Source organism: Eumetopias jubatus, unplaced genomic scaffold (assembly GCF_037043125.1).
Source record: "Eumetopias jubatus isolate StellerSeaLion01/CBP00866 unplaced genomic scaffold, mEumJub1_p1.0 scaffold_14, whole genome shotgun sequence".
Classification (NCBI taxonomy): Eukaryota; Metazoa; Chordata; class Mammalia; order Carnivora; family Otariidae; genus Eumetopias; species Eumetopias jubatus.
Window position 1 is genome coordinate 89,395,574 of NW_028274820.1, and position 26,275 is coordinate 89,421,848.

At 40.3% G+C, this 26,275-nt stretch overlaps 1 protein-coding gene and 1 long non-coding RNA gene across 4 annotated transcripts in view; one reads left to right on the plus strand and one right to left on the minus strand.

Moving 5' to 3' along the window:
* Positions 1-26,275, plus strand: part of EXOC4 (exocyst complex component 4) — a 721,833-nt gene that overhangs the window by 467,127 nt on the left and 228,431 nt on the right. The gene's annotated exons all lie outside the window — the stretch shown is intronic.
* LOC148162542 (uncharacterized) overlaps positions 1-26,275 on the minus strand; it is a 65,290-nt gene that overhangs the window by 13,527 nt on the left and 25,488 nt on the right. For both annotated transcript variants that reach the window (XR_015766793.1, XR_015766794.1), the window contains exons 2-3: positions 3,826-3,927; positions 369-417 (exon numbers count right to left, since the gene is read on the minus strand). This is a non-coding gene — a long non-coding RNA (uncharacterized LOC148162542). The remainder of the gene's footprint in view (positions 1-368; positions 418-3,825; positions 3,928-26,275) is intronic.

Below are 26,275 nucleotides of genomic sequence, written 5' to 3' on the forward strand. Positions count from 1 at the left end.
TCATGCATCTGGTTATGTTGGCATATTTGTTTAATTAAATTCCCTGCTAATTATAACTGTATGTACTTGTGTTAATTATTATTTGCTTAATACAGGAAACAGTGTAATTCTTTAAAGGAAAGCAACTCACTTGCTATTGAAATTAAATTCCAATGTAATATGCTTTCTAAAATAATAATAGTGATATTTTAATAGAATGGTAGTTGGAAAATATTTATCTAACTCAGTGGAATTGGGACTGGCTAAAATTTAACAGAGTTATTTTAATATCAAATTGTAATTGGGAATAATAAATTTTAGAATATAATGGTCAACATTATACCAAACCACCAACTGATGCTATCCACACACGAAGGACAAATTTTCACCTGTTAAGGAAAACCTTCTCTGTCATTCTGAAACTCCTTATCACCTATTCTAGAAGAGAGAGGGAGAGAATTAGTACTTGACAGTGATCCTCAAAGGACCAACAAGTGCAGTTCACCTTTTAATACCTTGTCTGAAGCATTTGTTTAATGTCAGATCGCCCAGATCACTTGGTTATAATCACTCATGGTACCTAGTATATTTAGAGGTTTTCTCAGGCTTGCAAATCATTATCATTAGAGTGAAAATAAGATTCCCAACAGAGTTGGGTCTTTTCTCTTTCATTCTTTTCATCTTCTCTCAGTTTCAGACATTTTCCCCTTCCTCCAAAGGTTTCCCCTTCCCTCCGACTCTTCCTCCCACTAGATATTTTTAAAAATTTCTCCCACTTACCTTGTGATGAGCTGAGGACTCTTATTTACATAACTGTCCCCTTTCATTTGCATGTATCCTTGCATCTGTTCAGAGAGCTTGAGTCTTCTCTTTTCCTTCATTTAGTTTAAAATTAATTTCTTTCTTTAAAATATCAACTTTTTTGCCATTTATTCTTTGTTTATTCTCCCTAATTCACATCAAAAACTTTTCTTATCTCAAGAGCTTTAGCTTTGGCTCCAGACAGAAATGGGTTCAAAGCATGCCTTTTCAGGTAAATTGCCAATCATCTGAGAATCAGGGTCTTTATTTATAGAATGGGACTATCAGTGGTGTCTGCCGCCTAGGGCTAGAGATGAAAAATCAAATTCCATATGTAAAGCATCTACATCTAGTTTAAACTATCACCAAGGTTAGGTAATGAATGTTAATTGGCAAAATGGACACACTGCAGTGTTTTTTGAGAGGGATTCCTTGTTACCATTGGACATTTGTATTAGAGTCACAGGAAGGCAATATCTACTAGCTACATGTTAACACTAATGAATCCCCTAAAATTTGATGCTGAATTTAGGACAGATGTTCAGTTGAATTCAACAAACACTTTTTGATTGAGGACAAGGCACTGAACTGTGTACAAAGAAAAAAGGCATCCCATGGTCTAGTGAAGAAGTCAGATCAGTAAATGGAGCATTTCAAAATTTTGTAATATGTGCTATGGAAAAATATACAGAGCAAGTTATGGGAACATAGAAGAGAGGATGTTATATCAGAGGCCATGACATTTAAACTGAGTAACTGGGCAAATGGGAATGCCATTAAGCAGAATATGTGGAATACAGTAGGAAGAGCAAGGGCCTGGATTGAGAGAGGAGCTAGCAGTCATGCTGTACATTTTGAATTGGAGCTTCCTCTACATCATGCTTGTGGTAACGTACAGCAGGCAGTTGAAATTTTGTGTCAGAAGCACTAGTCATGAATTTTGTATTTAGTCATTGGTATAGAAGATGCCTTGAAGCTACTACAATAATGATATTGAGTGTGGGTATGCAAAGTAAAAAAAAAAATAGAAGTAGGTGACTGATATTTAAGGTTAGATGGAAGAAATGAAGCTGAAGAGATCAAAGAGGAACAGTGAGTGGAGAAAGAAAAGGGAAATATTCAAGGAATGGAAAAATAGCCATGTGTTTCCTTCCCACGTGAGGGGGCAAATGATGGTGATCGTGTCAGATGACGTGGAGGCATAGAAAGGATGAGCGCTATCAAGAGGTCACCTGTCACTTTCAGGCGAGCATGTTCTGTGAGAGCCATTCAGGTGGCTGAGGCAGTACCAACCGCTAGTGTAGACTGCTCTAAAAATAACTTGAGTGCAAAAGAGGGAGGGGTTCTGTCTTCTTCCACATAATTTGAGAAAGCAATGACTGATCAAGGTAACATGTTAGAAGCAATTTAAACTGTTCTCAGCATACCTGTAGCCTGTAACTTTCTGCTCTTTTCCTGCGTAAACAAAGGAGAGAACCCTACCATCTAAAGCCTCTTGGACATTGTCTCCAACAGCATGAATTAAAGAATAGCCATGGAATGTTTTTCCAGTGCAACTTAAGCCACCATAAACTAAGTTTTGGTGCCACTGACAAGCTTTCACACAAATTAAATTTGATCCATTTGAAGAAATGAATTCGGGATGAGTTACCAAGGGGGATTCTAATCTAGGACTAGGGTTAAGAGCAAGAATAATCTGTAAGTGAAACAGCAGTTAGAACTTCCTTTTTTATATTTATTTTTTTAAAGTAGGCCCCATGCCCAGTGCAGAGCCCAGTGCAGGGCTTGACTCCTGACCCTGAGATCAAGACCTGAGCTGATAACAAGAGTCAGACGCTTAACTGACTGAGGCACCCAGGCGTCCCAAGAACTGACTTTTTAATTTATTTTTTAAAAGTTTTCTTTGTAGAATTATGTATGTTTAAGAATTCAGCTATGACTCAAGCAACTTCCATCACTTGGTGATAAAATATATCAGTTGCAATTTCTGTATTTTTAGGGGAGGCATGGAAGCTTGGTGGTAGGAGGAGGATCTTGAATAAGTTTCCAAACTGAAAAAGAACACAGGGCCCAATAGCTTCATATCTTGAAAATAGTGTTGCTTGTCTGCTTTCCATCAGCATATTTTACTTTGCCTTTTATGGAGCACTATATTATTATATATAGAAGGTATTATGGGAAGCAGTTCTTTTAAAATTTTTCTTAGTTGTGACCTAATAGAAAATTCTGTCCTGTGGCATGTCTGTATTGCTAAAGAAGATAGCCCAAATGCATCTTCTCCAGCAACTTGTAAACAAGATGTCTTCCATTGATTAATTACTGATGAAAATCCTGAATGATTAGCACCTTTTATGTATAAAAGCATCATGCCGGGCCCCTGTGGGAAACTGACTGACCCTAAAGAACCAAGTCTCATCCAGAGGTTTAAAAGTTGCTGTTGACAGCCTCCAGACCCAGAGTGGTGGTTGGGGTGGTAGCATTGGTAATGACTGGAACTCATAAATCACCTCCAGTAGGCAGTTGGACTTGAATAATTCAGAGTGACTCTACATCTAAGCACCAACGTATTTCACAACTCCCAAGAAATCTACAAAATTATATGACTGACTCTTCACACTCTATAGCCCTAACAGTAGGGCTCCCATAAAGTCATGAGCCTGTCATCTTCATGCTTTCATGTGAGGGGTTCCAGGGACATTCCCATGTCCACAAGTCTTTCTCCCATGACTCGACTAGTGCAGCTGAACTCTGCTACTGGAGATTTCCTGAGTTAATGTATTGTTTTCATTCATTTATCTACTCGACCACCAAGTATTTTTTGCATATCTTCAGTGTGTATCATTTCTTCCTAGGCAATTCTAAGAGATAAAGATGTATGATCCCTCATCAAAGGAAAAGGAGACAGAATAGCAGTTTCTGAGCCCAAACTATGTATCAGGCACTGTCCTAGGTACTTTAGTTAATCTTGCAAACAACCTTGAAAGGTGGTTGGTGATTACATCTATTTTGTAGGCGAGGAATTTGAGGCTCAGAGAAATTACTTACCGAAGCTTACACAGCCACCAAGGGCAGAATTGAAGTTCCAACTCAGGTTTGTCTTCCTCAAAAGCCTGTGCCCTGCTAGTGCTCCTTAAGGAGCTAATAACCCTGTAGAAGAGACACGGAATGAAAGGTGCAGTAACACACACATTAAGAAGTTTGAATAAAATGCTGTTACAGGCACCTGGGTGGCTCAGTTGGTTAAGCGTCTGCCTTCAGCTCAGAGCCCCACATCGGGCTCCCTGCTCAGCGGGGAGTCTGCTTCTCCCTCTCCCTCTGCTCCTCCCACCTTCCCCTTCCCCCGCCCCCGCCGCTTGTACTCTCTCTGTCTCTCTTTCAAATGAATAAATAAAATCTTTTTAAAAAATAAATAAAATGCTGTTACATTAAGAAGTTTAAATAAAATGCTGTGGCAGTTCAAAGAGGGATAGAAATACTTCTAGCCAAGAGATTTAGGGTATATTTACACGGGGGGTGGGTGACGTTTAGGCTGGGTGACAAAGATGAGAACTATCACCCATGCCAGATCTGTACCTCTGAAACAAATAATGTTAAGAAAAACAAATATATGTTAAGGAAAAAAAAAGAAGAAGATAGTAGGAGGGGAAGAATGAAGGGGAGTAAATTGGAGGGGGAGACGAACCATGAGAGACGATGGACTCTGAAAAACAAACTGAGGGTTCTAGAGGGGAGGGGGGGTGGGGGGATGGGTTAGCCTGGTGATGGGTATTAAAGAGGGCACGTTCTGCGTGGAGCACTGGGTGTTATGAACAAACAATGAATCATGGAACACTACATCAAAAACAAATGATGTAATGTATGGTGATTAACATAACAATAAAAAATAAAAAAAAAAGAACTATCACCCATGCACCAAATTTAAATTTTCTTTCATCTACGAAGTAAGCATCTTATTTATGGCATCTTATACAGTGCTTCGGTTATATAGAAGTGTAGTGAATGTTGGAAATAAATATTCTCCAATCAAATGTATTTGACCCCAGCATAAAGGAAATGAGGGGAAATCTTGAGGCACACTCTTTTCCTCTTTAAAAGGTGGCCTCAGCTAAGGCACTTAGGATGAAGTCTAGGCGGGAGGTAACATGAGGGTATTAAATAATCAAGTGCTGAGGAAGCTAGATTGCATACTTTTGAGGAGAGAAACCCTAAATTGAGAGAGTTACAGTCAGTAACTTATAAATGAACTTCTTGAGTATAGTCTTTCTCCCCAGAGCAGGGTTTGTAAGACTTGCCTGGCCAGTTACTTTGTTACCTTACCTACAGCCCTTCCCCCCTTTCTGGGTGTAGTCCGAACTCTCCAGGGAAGATCTGGCCCCCATCCGCAGGTTCTTTCACTTTGCTTTGCCTTACATCGGTGCCTCACTCGTCCCCGAGTGTTTTCTGTCCTCCTCTCCTCCAGCCATCGGCCAGCTTCAGTATCTACTGTCCTCTGATGAGCCTCTCCTGAGAACTGGTTTCTCCTTCCTTTCCTTCCCACTAGACACTGACTATATCTGTGTCACAGAATCGCTAGTATTCAGTGCACTTGTGTGTTTTCCTCTTAGTAGATGGTATGGTTTTTGAGAACAAAAAACATGCCTTTATGCACATATCCCCAGTGGTATGCCTGATACATAGTTATCACTTGGTAAATACTAGCTGGATCCATATACAAAACAATGTAGAGACAAATGAACAGTTTTATCCTGAGCTGACCCTGTGTATAGCAACCCAGTTCACAAAGTCCTTTAGCTTTTTTAAGCCTGTGGGCCAGTGTTACCATCTAAGGCCCGAGCCACAGAAGCCTCGGGACAAGATATTGCAAGCAGAGCTAATGTGGGAAAACCCAGAATGGGATTTTCAATATGGTAATTATCTATCAGTACTCTCCTGGGCAGATGTAAATATCATTTAATGTACGCACAGATTACTGGATTTTATTGGCTCTTGAGTATGTCATAATTAAGTGACTGCTTCTGACTGTGGAGTCAAGATCGTACCATTTTAAAAATAGAACATAATCATCTGCTCTGATCACTTAGATAAAATATTATGGCTTATTTTACATTTCTGTAATGCACATCGTGGAGCTTTCTCAACATTTACCCGCATCCCAGATCACAGCTAATTCTTAACGGAAGTTGCAACTGACTTTACCAGTCAGTCATAGGGTTATCTTTAGACCTTTGGCACCAGGATCATTCTCACACTGGCTCATTACTCCTCGTGGAGGAAAGATGGGAGCAGGTGTGTCTAATGAGTAGCGTCTACATTAAGTAGCTGACAAGCAGTATGCTAATTCAGTTTGCTTTGGGGTCATACGTATGTTTAATGAGTATTTGTTGACCAATTCCTTTATCTTAGTCCAAGGATTTTCAGAAGTTTTGCCATAACCAACAGTGTGCAAGTATGCATACATACATATATACTTATGGACAGACATACAGAAACATATATTACTACATACAGTATGCTCTGATATTTTCTGTTCTGTCCTATTCTATTGTATTATCACCCCATTCCGTTTTGGTTATGATGCGCACGCAGTTTGAAAAACACTGCTTAGTCATTATCAGTAACACAGACTAAACGGGTACAGAATGTGGCCTCGACTCCCAGGAAATCCTATATGAATGTACATTGTACACCACTACTGGAGGGGGTGAGTGGGAGGTACCATGGATGTATTATGTGCGGGATCTTACGTAACTTCTATCAACTGACAGTCTTTTTTCTTGTTTCGTTTAACCTCATTTGCAAACGTTCCTTGCTTAGTTGCAAACTGTCATGGATCTGTTTTGGGGGAAGCTGATGAGTAATCTTGTGAATGGAAAGATGAACTGAGGGAAATTACTTACTTTCTGTGTTGACTCAGGCCCCATTTCGTCTTAACTCCCTAGTTAGGGGACATCAGTAATGGTTCTGTCTCTGCAATTCATCCCTAAATAAAATTAATTGGAAACTAGATAGCTCCCTAATAACCATGCTTGCTTTTGCATAATAGGAGAAAAGGATTAAATTCTTTGTTCTAATTAATAGGAATGAAAATAGGATCGCAATCCATGATAGGGCAAAATGAGAGAAAATAAGGCTTGTAAGTAATTTTCATGGTTGTTTAGGAATAATTGTTTCATTATTGAGTTAATAGGTTTTACAAACAGCTCCCATTTCCATATCATATTTCTGCAGTAGCTCTTTATTGAGGTTGCCTAGGCAGAAGATGTCAGGATGCTATTTTCAATCCATCACTTGTCTAAAATATGAGTTCCTAAGTAGTTGGGGGAGGGGATGCAGCAGGAAAGAGTAAGGTATGGGAGGGGAAATAGGGGGTCAGATTGAAATCAGTTGATTAATAAGACAACACAATTCATTCACCAGCTTGTTTCAAAGGAGACTCTTACTATTCTGGAGAGAAATTAGACATCAGATCCCTCATAGGCCCCAGGCTCTGACATGTGTTTTATAATGACAGTTAATTAGCTGCTGTCTGCAGCAATCATAGGCTGTCATTTCTAATACATTTCTGGGAAGCTGGAGGACAGGAGAAGTCACCCCCTCCCCATCTTCCCCCTTCCCGTAACTGAAATCGTTTGCCAAAATTAACCATGAATATATGAGGCACAAGTTCAACAATTATACAGCCGTCCTGCACATTTATGTTTCCTACTTGGTATGTGCTCTGCATCCCAGGCTATGCCGGGCATGCATTTTCCAGACAGAGTTGTTACTGCAGCCAGCCTTGGTAATATTTCGGAACATCTCACACAGTACTCCCTAACACCTGGTCTCGTGGAAGATACCACTTGTCGTTGCAACTTAGGCATTAGAACACAGAGTCTTCCACGAGTCTTCCACGCTGTCGAGCTCAAACCACTGGCACCACCCCCACCACCATTTTTCCTAAAGCAGAAACTGCAGTGCATTAATTAAAATTATTTATTCTCCTATATGTAAACCTTAAATTTGGATAACTCCTGCAGTAGTATCTCATCTAAAATTTTAACACCTCCCCCCCTTTTGCTGAACATCATTATAACATGGTAATGAAGTATAACAGGAAAGAAACTAAGCAGAAACCCTCCTTGTGACAGCTTAAACTCATAAATTATTAAAATTTTTAGAGACCTTCCGAATGGTCTTTATTTTACATGCAAAGACATTTGAGGCCCAGAGTGCTACAGAGTAAGCCTGAACTGAAACTCCATTCTCCTGACTTCTGGCCTGTGTCTCCTTTCCTTTAGAGCACTACTTCCTGCCTTATTATCAGAGTGACTTTGTGCAAATCACTAGACTTTTGCGACCTTGAGTTTTCTCATCTGTAAAATGGGCATAGAAAGCATACCTTCCTTGTAGGATTGCAGTGAGTGTAAATGGGGAAGCTACTCCACAGTCATCTGTAGGACTCTGGGCAATCTTGTGTTGCCCTCTGCTTGGGGTTTGTTTTGGGGTTTTTTTAGATTTATTTATTTATTTTAGAGTGAGCACAAGTAGGAGGGGCAGAGGAAGAGAGAGAATCCAAATCAGAGTCCCTGCCAAGCACAGGGCCGGATGCGAGGCCCGATCCCATGAGCCTGAGATCTCAACCTGAGTTGAAACCAAGAGTCACTTGCTCAACCCACTGAGCCACCCAGGTACCCCCCCCCCCCGCTTGCTTTTATCATATGTCATCTTTACCCAGTACTTACCTAGACCTCATAAATACCCGCTGAGGGGCGTAAGAAGGCTTGCTGGAACTTTCTGGTTGAAAACTATACTTTTTAACAGGTGATCCGCTAAGTTTCTCTTTCCTGTTTAGAGACATGTCTGGTCAAGTCATGTGCAGAAATTCGGTCTTTTTCAACTCCCAAGTTCTCATAACTAGTGTCCCTAGGGTAGTGGTTTCCAAGCATAGCAAAGTAGGAATTCGCTAGAGATTTTCTTAAAAGTGTAGATTCCTGCTCCTGTCTGACTTCTCTCCTATCAACATGCACCCCAAGTAAAAACCTAATGCAGTAAGTAGGTTTGGAGTAGAGCCTTGAGAGTCTGTACAATTGCTAGGTTTTGTTTTATTTTTGCTTTTTGAGCTCCCTTGCTGACTGCCTGGGAGATGCTCCTTACCAGAGCAGATCATATATCCCCAAAATGTGCTACCTTCCACAGCAGCTAAAATCTCTGGATACTTTCTTGTGGATTCTAATTAACTCTTACATTTTGGAAGTTGAAATGTCAGCAGTAAGCTGATAACATAAATTCTTGGAGGCACTGACTTTCCTTCCCTTGCTCTTATGTACTCATACACACACCAGCCTACTGCCCCTGCTGTCCACTCCCCTGCACCCCAGCTCCTCCACCACACTCCGTCTACCACCCTTCCAACCTAGAGGGACGCGCATAGCAGATAGCCAGTGTCTGTCAACAGAGGTCTGCCGTCCACTACCAGCAAAGAACGTGTCTGAGATTTGTTCTGTGTTGTGGTTGTGGCGGTTTTAATCTCCCCACACCCATCATTCTAATAATAGGGCTGAGTTTATATGAAGCCACTCCCTGTTACATCTGGTCTCCTCACAAAGATATATTTTCAAAACACGTAGCTGGGATTAGGGATACGATGTGTGATGCTGAGTGATTACTCTCTGTGTGAAATAAACTGGTATCAGAAAGCTGATTAAGCCATATTCTGGACCTCATTGTATGATTCTCTATCCAATGAGCTAACCCAGCCCCAGGGCAGAGTTGGAAAGGGTACAGGAGTGCAGACCATCAACATCCCTGAAGATCCAGACTGATACCTTAAATTATTCTCAGGCATGAGCAGAAAGTGTATGCTTAGTCAATTCCGTATGTGTTACTATAATGGTTCACTTGCTTTCTAAATGAATACAGCCTCTGTACCAGCTGTGGACTCCTACTAATGTTTGTAAAGGTTTAAAGATATTCCAGTAGGAAGTAGCATGACATCGAATAAAGATGTTGAGAAAAGAAGACAAAGATGATGAAATAATATATATAAAATTAGCTGAGACGGAGCCCAGCACATAGTAAGCATTCAACAAATATTAGCTCCAGTTGAGGTTATTACTATTATTCCTGTACCATTGCTGTTTAACTCAAGTTATTACTGATAATCAGTGGCATATTGTCCATGGATATTAAGCATAGTGACTTGAAGGCATTTAACTTGACTTCTTATAAAAAAGAAATTTTACAGATCCACTTAGTTCAAGCCTAACTTCTTGCTCTATTTGTGCATATTATAGTATATGGTCCTTAACTTATGGACATGAGTTCTGAGTTCATATTTCCATTGGGTTTAGTGGATTAGATGTTTTTAGGAAAATTAAATGGGGTGTATGAAGCTCATCCCTGGACCAACTTCAAGAATCACTGAGGCTTATGGATAACTCACAATGTCAAGTTTGTGATATTTTTCCCTGAAGATTCTAAGCCTCCACTCAACTTGCCCCTCCCCACGAATTGAGTAAATAATGGATAATGATGAAAATATGGCTAACCTGACCAAAGTCTGTACCTCCAGCGGTGACTCAGACAAATGGCAGATGGTGGAGCATCCCCTTTATGTTAGGGCTCCAGGTCTGTGGGTTTTAAGAGGATTTAACTCTTCATGGAGTCATAATTGTGGCCGTTTTTGAAAAAGATAGACAATCTTTTACATGGTTTATTTCCCTTAGTTTGTATTGTCAGAAGTGCGGAATTCCATTTTTCTTCTCATCTCTTTACTATATAGTGCCACATACCAGAGTTTCTTTGTCTCTTTAACCTGCAATATACCTTGCCTTTGGGGAAAAGGAATAGGAATCGATTTGGATGACATGCACAGCCTCCATGTGTGAAGCTTTCATGTAAATTGATCATTCTTAGCCTACATCATGGCAAAATGACCTCAAGCCTCTTGTTCAGCCATTGAGTGGCATAGTCAAGTGGACAGACACACAGTGTGATCTGCAAAGACATGCCTTTCTTAATCTGTGTACACAGTGTAGCACTGTCCTTGCCCTCTTGCTTTGTTTATCGTCTTTAATAAAGTTAGAAAGACTAATTTTCTCGGTCAAACATATAGCAGATGCATCTGGAAGAATATCTGCATAGCTATACTAATGTTCTCTGGGACATATTCTCCCTGTACTTTTCTGTGGATTTAATACAGTAGAGAGGACTGTGACACAGTTAAGGCATCAAAACATCCAAGAAAATACGAGATCTTTTTCCCTGTCCATATCTCCTGTGAGGCACCCATAATTCCACAAACTTGTTCATTTATTTTTCTGTTGAGTATCCTAAATCCTTATACATAAGAGATAATAGGTTTTGTATGGGGCCCTCAATACAGGTAAGTCGTGGCTGTTGACCATTTGGGATGTTCTAGTGTCTAGGAAAGAGCAACTCAAGTTTGGCATTCCTGGCACTTCAGAAAGGATTCCTAGGAAGGATAAACTGAGACTTAATGCTGGAAGAAAACCACATCATCAGTTCTCTTGAAGGAAATACATCTCCTTGATTATAGTGTTAATGGACTTGGGTTTTTTTAGACATTTATGGATCTTCTGCGGATAAAAAGCACTTTAGGGACGCCTGGATGGCTCAGTCGGTTGAGTGTCCCTCTCTTGATTTCAGCTCAGGTCATGATCTCAGGGTCCTGAGATCGAGCCCCACATGGGGCTGCGCACTCAGTGCAGAGTCGGCTTAAGATCTCTCTCTCTCCTCTGCCCCTCCCTCTGCTCCACTTGTGTGCGCACATGCATGCTCTCTCCCTCTCTTAAAAAAAACCAAACAAACAAACAAGCAAACTTTTTTTTTTAAAAAGCACTCTTAAAGAAATAAGGAAAAATGAAGTAGAGATCTAATTCTGCCCAGGCTAGAAAGCTCAAAGAAGTGGAGACTTCAAACTGCAAGTATGATTTTAAGGAATAGGTTAGTCACCTGAGGAAATTGAGTTTTTTTGGTTTCTTTTGTTCACTGTCTCTTTACTATTGTACAGTCTGTTTTCTCATTTCACCTTCTGGTGCAAGGAATATAAATGATGGTATCTTATGTTGTTGCTCAATAAAGCAACAACGTGGTATCCATCTTACAGGCTACTCTTCTTCTCCTTTTCCAAATGCTAACTGCACTGACATGATTTGTACCTTATTTTCAGTCTTATATTAATTTATTCCACCATCTCTCAGGAGTTAATTGATCATCTTGTCTCTCGTTGCAGACATTTAGGCATGTGCTACCCCCAGCCCGATGTCTTTATGTGGAGAAAGGGACCGCCAAAGAAGGCTAATTGAAGGGGTGTGTTTGTGAATGAAGGGGTACAAAGTATGAATGAAGAGTTGAGTTCCATTGTGAATGTGGACAGGATTCATTTATTCTTGTCTCTGATTTTTAAGATCATGTGTAAATTATGACAAATATAAATCGTATTTGACTTGTATCCTCTTAAGTCATCAACGTATTATTTTTTAAGAGTTATCAAATATTCAAGAGCTAACATTTGGCTCAGAGTAAGCCTATTCATATGCCAAATAATTTGGATTAAGTTCAGAAAGCTGCTGCTTTGGGTCTTCAGATGGGTGTTCTTAACAAACTACGATATTCTCTATTTCTTTACTGCAAGTTACAGGCCACAAACTTGTTCCCTGCTTTACTGATGTCCTCTTAGTTGCTTTGTATGTAAGAATACTTAAGTGTAGTTCACTACCATATTAAAAACATGAAACAAAGTTGTAACAAGAAGGCCCTTTTAGCCTTCTGGAAAGGAACTACAGTAAATCAAAAAAGAGCACAAGCTTTAATTTTGTTGTCAATATAGGACCACTTGAGGGTCAAGAAAATTACTTAATTTATATTTTGCGACATTATTTTATAACTATCTTTTGCTGTTGATTTCTTTATATTTAGTCTGCTAAAATTATACAGTTAAAGTGTTTTTGCTAGAATCTTTAATGATTCTTGTTCCCTATCAAGGAGAATTCTTTGAACATAGTATTTATCAGAATTTCTACTGAGATTAAAAACCACGTACACTTTGTTCTTTCTTCTGGGCCTTTGCTTGTTCTGTTGAGAATACATATAAAGTTTTTTTGTCACCTAACTTTGCTTTCACACATGTATCTTCAGAAGATATTATCAGGGAACCTCAGTACTGGACTGTATATTTAGGTCTGAGTCATATAACCTGAGGATTTCTTTTTGAACCACAGCATATAGTAAAAATACTTCCTACAGATGGTCATGTGAGAAGTTGCTACTCTAGAGCTGAAAAATGCTTTCACGTTCTTAGTGAATGTCATTCTTAAGAACAAGGCAATATTTGGATTATTGGCGGAATCAGGGATGGCCTGTTTTGGAATTAGAGTAAGAAGCAGATGAGCAGTATAGACGAGAGAGGGTGGCACGTGGCTGAGAGTGCAGTGCAGACTTTAGAAACCATCCTAGGTTCACATCCTGGCCTAGTCGTTTTTTAGTTATGTGACCTTGAGAAAGTCACTAAGCCTGTTTTCAGTTTCCTCATCTGGTATTGAGGGATGACAGTAACAGTACCTCCTTTAAAGGATTGTTGTAAGGATTAAGCATGTTAATATATATGAAGTTCTTAGACAGCCTCTAGCATATAATTAGTATGTATCATACGTAACACCTTCTATTATCTTGATTCATTATGAAGATTGTCTTGGTGCCATACCTTAGCCAAGTGATTTTCTGTTCTCCCTGGAACAACATCTCTCCCACACCTCTGTGCTATTTGCTGCCTAGGTATTTACTAACATCACCCTTTACTTTATCCTTCATTAAAAAAAAAAAAGTATCCCTGAAAGGCTTATAAAAGTATACTTGATTGATGAGAATTGTAGGTATTCTTCCTGGTACTGTGATTAAGACAAAGGCAAGGTCCAAAGTGTGGAGAGTAAGAGTTTTCACCCAAGTTGCCTTTCATCCTGTTCTCTCTCTTGTTTCTGATTTAAGGGGGTAATTAATGAGGAAAAAAAAAAAAGGAAACCAAGTTCCTCATGATTCCCTTATTAACTTTAAAAAGGACTTGGTCTGAGATATTACTTCATATAAGACTTCTCCACTATTTTTAGAGTATGGAGGAAGTCGGAAGGTTGTGGACCACTTACTGTCTTCCCACCATTATTCATTTGGAAAGTTATAATCTAGCCAAAGTTTCAGAACTGTTTCCCTTTCATTCTGTCACATAGCAGAAACAATACCCAAGCAATAATTGCCTTATCGAATCCCTTATTAGTCTGTAATGTGGCCTCTGCCGTGTCATTTTTTTTCTTTCAATTTAATTCTAAAATGCTAACAGCATTTCCCTTCTGATTTCGCTTCACATGGGCTACGTCAGAGACTTTTAAGTAAATTGTGACAGTGTTAATTAAGATTTCATGGTCAGGCTCTATTCTGTAATAGGTATGATAGGATTTGGACGCCTCTGTATCTTCAAATAGGCAATTCAAACATCCTTATGATCTTTCCTGCTGCCTTAGAAGATTTGCTGTAATGGAGGGATGATGAAGCTATCAAACAAGTTCTATGGATTCATCTTTGTGAATGTAATTCATATATTAGTAAGTACCTTGGAGGCAAAATTACCTTTGGAGTTGAAATTTCCATTGCAAAGTTGTATTAGAACGGTAATTTTGTTTGGGTAGGCCACAGGGTTTTGCTTTTAAATACTGTAAAATTTATATCTACTTGCCATCTTCATTGTGTAAGTGAGAGGTTTAAATACTATGCATTTTATTTCCCTGTCTATCAAAATGAGGGTTTTTTTAAATGGCTTTCTCAATACTGCTAACTCTTATTTTTGCTGTGTTGCTAGATGAGAAACATGGATTTATGGTACTATAAAAAGCAAAGAGTAAGGGGGAAAAGAGAAGGAACAAATAACTTAGCAATTCTGTTCCTTGAAATGTTTCAGAACTCAGGGGGCCTTTGGATCATTGGGGAAATTTCAGTTAGTGATTTCTTGATGTCCAGGTCAGAGGACTTATCCTGATGATTTACTGGGGAGCAGAGCAGTGGGTTCTGGTAGGTTGGAAGAGCAGGTGTTGGATGCTGAAGGGATAGGCTTTTTTCTACCAAGTGACATTAGCACAGAACTAATGGTCACTGACGGTTTTTTACAACTAGTGATGTTTTTATTTCTAGCCATCAAGCAGTACCCTAACTGCCTTAACATTCACAGTTAACGACCTTCCCCTCAAATCCTTCATTTTCTTCATATTTGAAATAATTTCTCCTTCCTATAATTGCTTTTTAAGAATTGAAAAAAGCTACACTGTGTAAATGTGGAAAAGGGAAGCATTCATGATATTAGCAGCCTCAGAGATGTGATGGGTTTGGGAGCTCAAAAATTGGTTTTAAGAGCTTTTCATTAAACACGTTTCTTCCTATGCATATATATTTTAAACTGCCCTTTTATGTTAATAGAGACAATGTCTTGCTTGGACTTAGCAACTGTCCCAGATTTACCAGGAGTCTACCAGAATTATTGTGAATAATTCTCAAGGAGCAATGTCTTTGTTTTTTGGTTTTTTTTTTTTTTTTTTTTTTTCATTTCGAGCATAGGAGTGTCATAAAGAACCCCACATTGGGCTGCAGTGGCCCAGTTTAAGTATGTCTGCCATGCTCCATCATCTGTGGCCTGGCGTGACCACTGAGGAGACTCAAAGGTATGGTGCCTCGAGGCCAACAATCACCTTTGCCCCCCACAGCATATTCTCTTAAAGGGAGATTGAAATGGAGAACTTCCATGGCTGCCAGAGTCCCTGTTAGCATGTTGGTATTTTTAAAACTAAGAATTATTCAATTTTGCCTCCTAAAATGCCAAGTGATTACTTTATCTTCTAGAAGTTGCTCTGGTTATAATAGGCCTACTTCATGGTGACTCCACATATGACATCACAAAACTGAGCAGATGGTTTTTTTATTAGTCTTTGGGAGAATGAGACACTGGCCATTGCGTCAGCAACACTGACGAGAATGGAACATTCTGCCTATGTTCCTTACAACACTTCAGTTCAAGAGAAAATGACAACTATTAGATAATGTCTTCCTATATAAGGGAAATACAGAGTCTCAAGCAAACAACAACAACAACAAAAAACTCTCTAAATGTAAAATTCAAAACAGTCTGTGGAGAAAGCTGTTTTAGATTATCTGGTTCATTTGTTGGTAGCCTACAGAGGTCATTAAACTCGATTAAACTAGACTTCTTGGGGTTCCTGGATTCACTATAAAAATAAACTGGCTTTCTGTCAGTTCTGAAGTCTAAAGATGGTTTGTGCACACAGTGGTGATTAACAGAGCAATGAGTTAGGAATTGGTAGACCTGAGTTTTGGGACCTGGCTCTGCCACTTAACTAGTTGTGTTTCTTTTCAGTACCTTAATCTTTCTGGGTTTGTTTCTTTATCTGAAAAAATCAGGAATGGGAATATCAGTGAATGCACAGACCCTTTCTAATTCTAAAAATCTGTTGATTCTAAAACCAGTGTGTGGGGTTTTTCCAGATGATTGAAGCCCAACCACCCCTGTACCTGAAGCTTGTGGGAGAGCTTGATATGTCTCCAGAGAACTTGCCTTGCATTGGACCTTCTGCGCCTTTGTGAGTCCCCCATACAGGGCTCTGCAGTAACTCATTGTGATCAGTGGAGAGGCAAGGGGGCTCAGGACCTCAACTCCCAATTGTGTTCTTGACTGATTCACAGGTACTATGCCTTTGGGCAAGTTGTCTAACTTATTTTTAGTTTGGCCAGCTACAAAACACAAATAATATTCTTCCACACACGCCACTTGAGGAGTGACAATGCAAAAATAGCTTTTGTTATGTCAGAATCCACCTCTTCTAATTTTAATCATTCCCTTACGGCTTCTAATTAAAAAAAAAAAATTCCTTTGTAATCCTAATGTGTATGAGTCTTTCTACTAATTTGTCTTTGGGGATGAATACAACCAAGTTGGGTCAGTATCAAGATGCTGCCAAGGGTTGCAGATACTATCTATGTTCGGTGTCTTTTAAGCCTTTGTAGAAAACATGCTTCTTTGGCTCAGAGGAAGTCATCAATGCAGACATTGCTGGTCATTTGTCAAAATGCTGCATTAGGAAATGTTATATTTATACATATCTAGGTTTACTAAAATAAATGTAACCTCTGAGGGCATGCAGTCATTCTGGGATGCAAACTAGTTAGATACCTGGGCCTCTGGGCTTACAAATAAGCAAATACCCCTTCATGGTTTTACAAAATGGTTGGATTATTTCAAATCACAAAAATGCACCCATCCTTAGGGCCTTGAGGGTATTAACATTAATCAAAGTGATGCAAAATTCAATTAGAAATTATCTGATGCTCCCTGCATGTTGATCTCACTAGGCAAGGAGCCTCTTTTGCAATAATCTACTTGAACAGATGAGACTCAGATCAGGCAGGCTGAAAGCTGTCAAAGGCTAAGTCTTGAATCAGGGCAGAAGAATGATCCCAACATGGGAACCTTCTTCACAGCATCCATCTGTAGCAGAAGTGGAGCCCGGGGCAAGTCACACTTTTGTTGGGGCCCCTGAAACACTTTCTTCTGTAGATAAAATCTGGTTAAATGAATACCAGGAATTACTGCCCTTACATTAAATGTTGCTACTGCCTGGGTACCTAACTACGATTACCCTCTGCATGGAGGGAAAGGGGCATGATATCAAAGGCTGGCAATGTTTTTGTGACGTTTACAAAAAGACAAGTCTCCACAGACCTGACTTCCGGTTTCAAGGCTACATATTGGTTGATTGGCCCTGGTCACTGGCTCAAGCCATTGGAAGGCAAGGTGACAGAGTGGAAGGACCCAAGCATCCAGATAGACTGGGGTTGGAAGCACAACTGTGCCATTTTTATTTGCCTAGTGACAGTGGGCAAGTTCTGTACATATGTGCTTCATCGTTAAAATAGGGATGTGTATCTCATGGGAGTATGATGAGGGTTAATACTAAAGTGTATATAGTAATTCACGTGGTTCATAGTATTCAGTAAATGACTTTTTAAAGAACCCTCTGTAACTCATATCCTCTACTGTGGATATGAGCCATTGTAGCCCTTGAAAACTTTCCTTCTTCGGTTCCTTCCCAGTGGTAGGGGACTTGGAGCGTCCATGTTTTCATGGCATCCTTAAGTCTCCATTGCCGTATAGGCTGCCAAGACTAGCTCTGGCTGGAGATATCCAGAGACCAGGGATTGTCTGTGGTTGGTTGTTGGAAGAGTGGATCATAGTCACATACCCAGGTGGCCTTTGATGCTTGCATGTGAAGCACTGCTATGTGTGGCATCATATCAGTCATGGCCCCGGCCATCATCCTACTTGCAGTTCCCCTCGGGCATAACTGCTTTTATGAACAATGAATTTTATATGATTCCTGGTGGCAGAAGGCCAGAATGTTCATCTCATTCACCACACCAAATTACTCATCCATGTTTGTGCTCTTGAACTCTTGCATTTAAGTAGTGTAATAAAGTACACATTCAGTGAACTGTGTGGAGAGTTAGTGCATGGGATCATTGCTTACAGGTAGTTCTAAAAATTGCAAATTATTTGCAAGGCAGGAAGTTCAGATTTTGACAAACAGAGATAACTTAGTTGTCTTTTGCTTACAATGTACCAGTAATACATGTTCTCAGTAACAGGAGGTAATACAGATCTGTGGTTGTGTATGCTTTCACATTTTGCTAAACTCTTCTATACAGTTTCATTGTTCTGACCTGTAGTTGATAGCAGTGAGTACCAAAAGAAAATTTTTTTAAGCAGTAGATGAGGTGCATATTTATTTTTTTGTGTGTTTTGATTTGCTTTTTTGGGACAACTTAGGAATGTGATAAATTCTTCACACCACCATTCTTATGTTCTTAAAGAATAGTAATCATCGGTTTAAAACGTTTATTTTATCTATCCTTCCATTTTCAATGGTAATATTAATAATTATTATGTTAATAATTCAAATCAATAAAACTTTAAATTACACCATTTAATTTTTATTAAAGCACTTTCTTGTTTGATTAACACATAATCTTTCCTTTGCTCATATTTTTTTCTCTTAATCCTTATCATCTCTCTTACTAAGCAGAGAGGTCATGTGCAAGTGCTTGTAATGGCTGATAGTAGCTATTGAACTCTAGTGGTTAAGACTTCAAGAGACCATTAAGAGGACAGAAAAATGTACCTTTGATATCTTAATTTGATCACTCTAACTGAGAGAATACACCTTAATGATTGTCCTGTAGGTATATTGACCTGATCATTCATTTGCCTGCTAATTTGGACCCTCAGTCTTTGCCTTTCTGGGTTTTATCTGCATTTGACTAGGTGATAGATGGAGAAGGTTGGACATCAATATTCACGCGATGGAGCACAGGCCTTGACCTGTGTGCCTTTTTCTCTTCTTTCTTCCTCCCTGGAGTCTGTTCTTGTACATGGCATTGCTGGTGGGCTCCACCAGAGAGCTGACAGCACAGGCTAGTTATAATGATGCTTTCAGATTTCTTCAGAGTCTGTAATTAAATGACATCACTAAGTCTTAAATGCATCTGCTGTGAAAGTCAGAAGGCTAAATTATCCCATTAAAGAGAGAAAAGTGTGACTTGGTGTTAAAGAATCCCAAGTTTAGTATGCTGAAGAGTTGCTTCGGGAAAGCTGTTGAAAGCCAGTTGAGCATGGAACATAGTGGGAAGATTGGGAGGCTGGTAAGGCCATGTGGTTCAGAACAGGCTGTTCAAGAATCACAGCTGCAATCAGGCTAACTTTTAAAAAAAGAAGGCATTTTTAAAAAATGGGTTTTTTTTTCTTTCCCAAAGACAGTTAACTGTTTAGCTGCTGGTTCTTTTTTTTTTTTTTAAGATTTTATTTATTTGAGAGAGAGAGAGAGAGACAGCGAGAGAGGGAACACAAGCAGGGGGAGTAGGAGAGGGAGAAGCAGGCTTCCCATGTAGCAGGGAGCCCGACGCAGGGCTCGATCCCAGGACCCTGGGATCATGACCTGAGTCGAAGGCAGACGCTTGACCGACTGAGCCACCCAGGCACCCCTTAGCTGCTGGTTTTTACTCTGAACAGCTGTGCTACTCCAGGCAGCTAGCCGCCGCTCCGTGACCCCAGAATAATATATTGTAGTTAATTGGAGCACAGTTTGAGTGAGACCAGTGTCGTGAGTTCAGTTGCCACCGGAGCAGCTAACTTCGCTAAATTAAATCACCGGTTATCCTAGCTCCAGCCCTAGTTAGCCCTCTGCCATCTCACCGCCTCATAACCAAAGGGGATGCACGGAAAGAACCTCTATTGATCAGCCCCAAAGCGCCGTGACTATTGAAATGATATCTTGAAACTATGACGTTTATGCCTACCTGGCTAAGGACACAATTTTTAGAATTAAAGTACTATTTCAAATTGCGGTACAGTAAGAAATATTTATTTGGTCTTTGTCCCTGATTCCTGACACACAGCTCCTAAAACACTTGGAATCTCTGGAGTGATAGAGTATCTTTTGTATGCCAATGAGATGACTAGTGACTGGGTACCCCTGGATAGTTTCAGGGTGGGGGCTGGTCACCAGAAAAACCAAGGCAGGATTAGAGATTGGAACTTTGACGACCCCCCCCCCCGCCCCTCATCCCTCAGACTTCTAGGAGGGGAGAGACACTGGAAATTAATCATCCATGGCCAAGGATTTAATCAATCATGCCTACATAATGAAACTTCCATAGGACCCCCCTAGACAGCAGAATTTAGAGAGCCTCCTGGTTGGTGAATGCATCCACGTGTCAGAAAAGCAGTGAGCCCCAACTCCACTGGGACGGAAGCTCCAGTACTTGGGGCCTTTCTGGTTCTCACTCTATAAATTCTTCATTTGGCCGTTCATTTATTTCTTTATAGTAAACTGTTTTCCCTGAGTTTTGTGAGCTGTTGTAGCAGATGATCAAACCTGAGGAAGAGGTTGTGGGAACCCTGATTTATAACAGATGTAGGAGAGGCCTGGGGCTCGTGATTGGCGTTTGTAGTGGAGGCAGTCTTGTGGGCCTGGGCCCCTAACTTGTGGTGTCTCACACTAACACTCCAGGTAGTTAGTGTCAGAACTGAATTGAATCATTGGACATCCAGTTGGTGTCCAGAGTGTTGGAGAATTGATTGTGGGGGTGGAAAATATTTATGCATTCGGTGTCCAAAGTGTTGTGACTAAAACCAACTCATACTTTTTTCAGTTATCAGTTGTGATGCCCCTTTGAAATATAAAAAGCTGTACAAGCACTTGATCAAGCCTTCGCTTTTTCACGAACTGTTTTTTCTTTGGCACTTCTAGAGAAATGATATTTTCCCACTAGATTTTTTTCCTTCCCATATGTGTCTGGCTTATGACACTGTATCATGATTGAGGACTGTAATCTCTTCGTTTACAGAGTAATACAGGGATAGAGTGGTAGCAGAGGGAGGAACTGGGATGGCTTGAGCAAAAGCCACCCCATATTCCTTCCTTCTTCCCGAAGCATGTATTTACTTTCTCAAAACTGCCTGACTCTTTCCGTCCTCAGCACCTGAAAACGCCAGTTTCTCCAGGCACCGAACCAAGAGGCTAAGGAAGAGATGGAGGAAGGAAATGGGCACGTGTTCTGTGTTCTTGGTTTTATTTTAGAAACACTAAAAAAGTGTTCTTCCAAGCTCAGCCTCTGTCCAATATACCAAATATATCAGTGAATAAGTTTTTTTTGGTTGGTTTGTTTGGGGTTTTTTGTAAGTAAAAGAAACCAATACCAAAAAAAAAGGAAAATTTGGAAGGATAATAGAGTGTCTCATAGAATCCAGACCTTTGGAAGGACAGAAACCAGGGCATTTCTGGGGATGTCAGCAGGAAGAATCTGTGAGTCCTCTGTAATGCTCCTATTCCATAACCCAGGACCCTCACTTTGGCCAAGTGTCTCTTGACACTATACAAACCAAGTAGTGCAAAGGCAAGGCCATGCAGCAGAAAAACTCGTTTCAGTCTACCCTTCTGGGGTTGCAGATTCTTCTCTGAGAAGGAGACCACTGGGTAGGCCATCCAAAAAGTGTCCATGCTGTTAAGGTCCCAGAGGCTTCATTTTAGTTCATCAAAAAGAAGGTGTCAAAGAACTTTCTAGACCAGCACCCATTCCAGAAATGTAGTGAAAGTTCTCAAAGCTTATTTTAGTACCTGAGAAGTTTGGAACACTAGGTCTAGAAAAGCATTTTCCCTCAGGCTTAAGGCCACATAGAAGGTCTACACTCTGTGTTATTCCACATTTTGCTGACCTTTATTCAGTAGTTTGCCACTTCCTTTCCCCTGCCCCCCAGAAATCCAGCAGAAGGCCGCATGAGCTCCAGCAGTGATGATGTCATCATCCTGGCTCTTACAACACTTGGGCTTCTGTATCTTCAAGGAACATACAGTGCGCGGCATATTAAAATTTCCCTTCTATGCATCCAGGCAAACAGAGAAGAAACTCCCCTTTAGTTGATAACGTAAGACACAAACACAGAAGTAGTTACTATTATACTTGAAGGTTGTAAATAAATCCCAAATGATCCATATATAGATGGAAAGTACTTTAGACATAAAAGAGGAAGGATTCATGAATAACAATAATGATAAGTAACATTTATTGAGCATTTTCTGTTATATACTGTATTGAGCACTTTTTATGGATTGTGTCATTTAATCCCTCAACATGTAGGTAGTACTGTTTTATAGATAGAGCAACAGGCTCATAGAGGTTGACGGCTTTTTCCAGGTCACACAGCTTTAGTAGCAGCATAACCTAGATACTTCTTCCTAATGCTCGTGTTCTTCACCACTATACGATACGTTCTAGGGAATTTCTGAGAGGAAAGGGAATAAAGTTCCTATATATTCTAAACACTGGAATTACTGAGTTCCTCGTTGGTTCTCCCCCTCCCTTGCTTCTGTGGCTTTTCCTTTGCTGGCACCTCCTTGTCCTTTCTATTTCTAAATTAGAGCATTTTAGGGCTCAGTCTTTGGGGGCCTCTCCTCTCCTCTTTTCTAGGAGATGCACTTCCTAGTCTCATGGCAAATACTAACTGTGCACCAATACTTTCAAAATTTTTATCCATGCTACCAATTTCTCCTCTCTCAGCTCTAGACTCATATAGCCAACTACTCACTTGATCTCTCCACTTAGATGTCTCACGAGCATCTTCATCTAAATGGGTCCAAAACAAGACTCTTAATTTCTTTTAAAACCTGTTCTTCCTGTTGTCTTGCTCATCTCAGTCAATGCCAGCTCCATCCCTCTATTTGCTCAGACCAAAACTCTCCATGTCATGCTTGACACCTTTCTTTTATACCCTACACGCAGTAGGTCTTTGACAAATCTTGTGTGCTCTACCTTCAGACTGTATAGAGACTCTAACTACTCTGCACCGTCTACACTGTTCCCACCCTGACCCAGGCTACCATAATCTTTCATCTGCATTGATGCCATAGCCTACTCCCTGAAGTTCTTACTGCTTTAGTCACCCATTCACTCTGTTGTCCACATGGCAGGCCAAGTGATCCTATTAAAACACAGAGTAGATCCTGACAATCGGGGGAAATCCAGATTCTTTACCATGGCGGATAAAGTCATGACGCGGCCCCCCACTGATTTCTCTGGTGTTGCGTCTCATCGCTCTCTCTGCCCTCCTTCACCCACGCAGGCCTCATTGATGTTTTTCGAATGCTAAAAATCCGTTCTTCCTCAGGAGCTTCACAGTTGCTCTCCCCGCATCCTGGAACACTGTTGCTCCGGAAATCTGCATCACTCTTGACTTTATTATGGTCTCTGTTCAAATGGCACCTTCTCCAGAGGCTTTTCCTCAGCCTTTCCTTTTCCTTTTGAAGAGCAACCACTCTTCACTTGCCATTTCCTAGTCTCCTTTCTTTTGCTTCATAGCCGCTGTCACTGCTGGATACACGTCTGTTTCGTGTCTGTCTCCCCTCACTAGAATGTCAACTGCATTTTTCAGCAGCTTTGTCTCTTGGGTCACCAGTGTCTAGAGCAGTGCCTGCCACACAGTGAATCCTCAATAAAAAAATCCCTGTAAACTGATTAGCAGTTGCATCCCGATGTTTATTCAACACTAACCAATTCAGTCATTTGAAGTACAATTCCGAGAATCAGATGTGTTCACACTCAACAGTGAGTGTGGACTCAAACTAAAAGAGCTTGTTCCTTAGAAAGTCTAAGGGACAGTGTGAGGACAGATCCTGGCATTTTCACAGGGAACCCTGAAGCTGGACTATGTGCTTGTTTAATAAATATTTGTTAACTCTAGTTCAGCCAGATGCTATTCTAGGCTTTTGGGGAGGTTCAAAGATGTGTAAGACATGGGAAGGGGCAGGTGATTAACTCTCTGGCAGGGGCAATGCCTTATTCTAATGAAGTAGTGAGAAGTCACAAGGAAGGCACGAGGAACACCACCGTCTCTGCTGAGTCACTATTCTGTGGTGATGCCATTGTAGCTACACCCCCGTGTCTTCCCGGGTAGCACATCACCTAGTTCCTAAGATCCACACCACTTTCTTTGGTATTTCATTAATGGTTGACATTAATTTGATTATTATTCCTACTAATCCATGACCTTTCAGTTATCCTTAATCTGGCTTTCCATTCCTATTTGAACTGTGTTGGTTTCCTCAGCTAAAAAACACTACTCCATCAATGATTATGAATGAAAAATAAAAATAGTCATAGCAGTGGATTGTAAGTTAAGGATGAGCCCAGAGGAGAGATTTTAGCATTTCAAAAGGAAGGGTCATCTGCCAACTGATGAATGGATAAATAAAATGTGGTAAATCCATCCAATGGCTTGTTATTCTTCCATAAAAAGGGATAAAGTACACCTCCATGCTGTAATGTGATGAACCTTGAAAACATCATGCCGAGTGAAAGAAGCTAGTCACGAAGACCACCTATTTGTATGATTCCATCTATATGAAAAAATCAGAACTGACAAATGTGTAGAAATAGGAAGTAAATGATTGGTACCCTAAGGGCCAAAGATGGGGTAGAGTTGTGGGGGAAATGGAGAGTCACTGCTGATGGTTATAGAGTTTCTTTTGGGGGTGATGAAAATGTCCTAAAGTAGATTCTGGTGATGGCTACACAACTCTGTGACTAAAAATCACTTTAGATGGATGAATTGCCTGTGAATCATATCTTAATAAAGCTAGTATGTAAGAAGGAAGGAGGGAAATTCTGTATCTGAAAAGTTCTGGAAAACTTAAGAATTTTCCTCAGGGTTAAGGCTAAACAGGAACTCTCCATTTTGTGCCACTTTGTCTTTTGCTGCCCTTTATTCGGTTCTGTGTCTCTCCTCCCCCACTACAAAATGGCATGTACTTTTGCCACACTTAACTTGTTCAATTGGTAACTTCCAGGAAGTCTCCTAATAGAATTTTATAGTCTACTACACTAACAATATAAGACTACCATTTGATGATAAAACAAAACAATGCAATGTTTTGGAAAGGAGATCAAAATGGGATTTGAAAGTCCTAGGTTCTAGGCCTAGTGTTGACCTAGATGTATACCCTTGGTCAAATGGCAAAACTCAATACCTAAGTTACTTAGGTAGCTAACAAGATTGTGTTGCCATTATAATAACTGCAGGTTTACTGATCAGTCTAAGTCGTCTTTATTTCAGAGGCAAAATGTTGCTGTGGTATTGATGGTGGGAGATGACAGAAAAAGACTGTCCTTTTCATTTCATTTTCTAAGAACACACTGTTGTTTAAAGTCGTGAATGACTTTATTGTAACCATCCCAGCCCTATTATACTGATTCAGTTACTACCTCTTCTTCTGGGCTATAGTCATCATATTGATCACCTAGTGTAAAGTGTCCGAGGACTTGCCATTTTTTTCTGGAGAGCAAGATCACCAGCCCCTTGACCACATAACTAGAAAAAATATATATTCTCATGGAACAAACTTGGCGCCATTTGTGTTAGGCGGCTCCTAAGGGAGTCAGAAGCTGCCTCCAGCCTGGTAAATAATGAGCACATAACTAACAGAACCTGATCTTCCCAGCAGAAATGACAGTCAGCCTACTTTACAGTCCGCAATATGGTCAATGAATCAGTGGTTGCTGAGTGAACTGCAGTTACCCCAGCTGGAAGAGAGACAAGCTTTTTTAGGAGTAGTAGAGCATGCAATAGAATGTAGACAGGGAAAGAATTTGATGAATTGATTTTCACTGGAAAAGGCTGAAGATGTCTTCACCTGAGACCACTTAATAGTCCTAAAGCTTTAAGCTACTAATGAGTCTTTGCCCACCCCATTGGGGGCACTTACATGTTACTCAGCCCTGAGTAGGCTGAAGCAAATGATGCAAAACCATGACTCGATTTCTTGGAACTATGGGGGTGATAACCGCAAACCTTCGAATTGCACCAAAGCGATGGAACTGAAACATGATTCGGTAG